Below are 2,500 nucleotides of genomic sequence, written 5' to 3'. Positions count from 1 at the left end.
GGATGGCGCTGAAGCGTCGTGCCTATACTCGGCCGTCAGTCTGGCAGTCATGGCCGGTCCTTGCGGCCGGCCGCGAAGCCCTGACGAGTAGGAGGGTCGCGGCGGTGGGCGCAGAAGGGTCTGGGCGTGAGCCTGCCTGGAGCCGCCGTCGGTGCAGATCTTGGTGGTAGTAGCAAATACTCCAGCGAGGCCCTGGAGGGCTGACGCGGAGAAGGGTTTCGTGTGAACAGCCGTTGCACACGAGTCAGTCGATCCTAAGCCCTAGGAGAAATCCGATGTTGATGGGGGCCGTCATAGCATGATGCACTTTGTGCTGGCCCCCGTTGGGCGAAAGGGAATCCGGTTCCTATTCCGGAACCCGGCAGCGGAACCGATACAAGTCGGGCCCCTCTTTTAGAGATGCTCGTCGGGGTAACCCAAAAGGACCCGGAGACGCCGTCGGGAGATCGGGGAAGAGTTTTCTTTTCTGCATGAGCGTTCGAGTTCCCTGGAATCCTCTAGCAGGGAGATAGGGTTTGGAACGCGAAGAGCACCGCAGTTGCGGCGGTGTCCCGATCTTCCCCTCGGACCTTGAAAATCCGGGAGAGGGCCACGTGGAGGTGTCGCGCCGGTTCGTACCCATATCCGCAGCAGGTCTCCAAGGTGAAGAGCCTCTAGTCGATAGAATAATGTAGGTAAGGGAAGTCGGCAAATTGGATCCGTAACTTCGGGATAAGGATTGGCTCTGAGGATCGGGGCGTGTCGGGCTTGGTCGGGAAGTGGGTCAGCGCTAACGTGCCGGGCCTGGGCGAGGTGAGTGCCGTAGGGGTGCCGGTAAGTGCGGGCGTTTAGCGCGGGCGTGGTCTGCTCTCGCCGTTGGTTGGCCTCGTGCTGGCCGGCGGTGCAGGATGCGCGCGCCTGCGCGGCGTTCGCGCCCCGGTGCTTCAACCTGCGTGCAGGATCCGAGCTCGGTCCCGTGCCTTGGCCTCCCACGGATCTTCCTTGCTGCGAGGCCGCGTCCGCCTTAGCGTGCTCCTCCGGGGGCGCGCGGGTGCGCGGATTCTCTTCGGCCGCCATTCAACGATCAACTCAGAACTGGCACGGACTGGGGGAATCCGACTGTCTAATTAAAACAAAGCATTGCGATGGCCCTAGCGGGTGTTGACGCAATGTGATTTCTGCCCAGTGCTCTGAATGTCAACGTGAAGAAATTCAAGCAAGCGCGGGTAAACGGCGGGAGTAACTATGACTCTCTTAAGGTGGCCAAGTGGCGGCGGTGTGGCTGCATCCGGACTTGGCTTTTCGAAGTGCGGTCTTGATGTAGTCGTGCTGTTGCTGCGAGGTGCCTTCCTTGGGTTATAGTTACAGGGAGAGTGATGCGCAATACATGGGCCTAGCCCTCTTAGCCTCTCCTCTCCTGCGGTCTTCTCCCCTTCTCGTGGGCCCGCTGACTTTAGCAGAGTGGAAGACCGCACCAGGGGCTTGGGGGGGTTACCAGCCCCCCCTCGCACTATCCCTTTTTTTAGTTGGGGGCAGTAAGCAGAGAATAAGTGGTGGCCCTTCCGCTGAAGGTGCCACCCCAACTCCCCCAGCACCTAGCCGGCCAACCGGCCGTGCCGAAAATCTTGTAACTTTTGCAGCTATGTATACCTGTAGTGAGTGCCACCGCAGCTTCACAACCAAGAACGGTCTCGGGGTCCATCGCCGCCGCCAACATCTTGCGGCCGCCAACGCGGAGATCGTCACGGAGAGGCATCGCGCGAGGTGGACGGAGGAAGAAGTCCTGTCGCTCGCCAAGGCGGAGGCCGAACTGTTCCTTGAGAGGGACGCCCGGTTCTTCTTCGTCAATCAAGAACTCATCAGGATGTTCCCCGACCGAACGCTCGAGGCAATCAAGTGCCGACGGCGGCAAGCTGCCCACAAGCAGCTTGTCCGCCAATTCATGGAGGCGCTTGAGATCGGTCGGGGGGAAGAGCCGGCGTCCCGCCGGGGAGCAGCGAGCCCGCTGCCTGACGCGGGCGAGGCCGCTGCGCCGCCCGTCGACGCAGCCGAGGACTTCGCGGCCGACACCACCGGGCCGCCGCCGGAGGGGCCGACTGACGCCGCCATCTGGGAGCATCTGGCGGGGCTACCCGCTTCCGCCCAGCGTTTCTCTGCCCTGGATCGTGTCATAGGTCTGGGGCGGGGCACGCCGCCCGATGTCATCCTGGGCATGCTCCCGGATGCCCTTGCGTCGGTCGGGTCCAGAGGGGAGAGATCGATCACCAGGACACAGCGGCCGCGCCAACCATCGAAGCGGCCGCCTGCCGCGCCGCCGACGCAGAAGCGCAAGCGGCGCCGCTGGGAGTACGCGAGAACGCAGGATGCCTTCCGACGGTCGCGTGCACGTTGCGTGCGCGGCCTCTTGGATGGCACCCTGCTCCAGCCGCCACCTGCCATCCCTGGTCTGCTGGACTTCTGGGCGGACCTCTTCACCAAGAAGCCCATCTCAACCGCGGGCTTCATTCGTGACCGCCTCCTC

At 63.0% G+C, this 2,500-nt stretch overlaps 1 pseudogene; it reads left to right on the top strand.

Annotated features, from left to right (window-relative positions):
• LOC124580037 overlaps positions 1 to 2,500 on the top strand; it is a 7,959-nt pseudogene that overhangs the window by 1,646 nt on the left and 3,813 nt on the right.

Source organism: Schistocerca americana, unplaced genomic scaffold (assembly GCF_021461395.2).
Source record: "Schistocerca americana isolate TAMUIC-IGC-003095 unplaced genomic scaffold, iqSchAmer2.1 HiC_scaffold_324, whole genome shotgun sequence".
NCBI classification, from domain to species: domain Eukaryota; kingdom Metazoa; phylum Arthropoda; class Insecta; order Orthoptera; family Acrididae; genus Schistocerca; species Schistocerca americana.
This window is presented reverse-complemented; position numbering and strand designations above follow the sequence as displayed.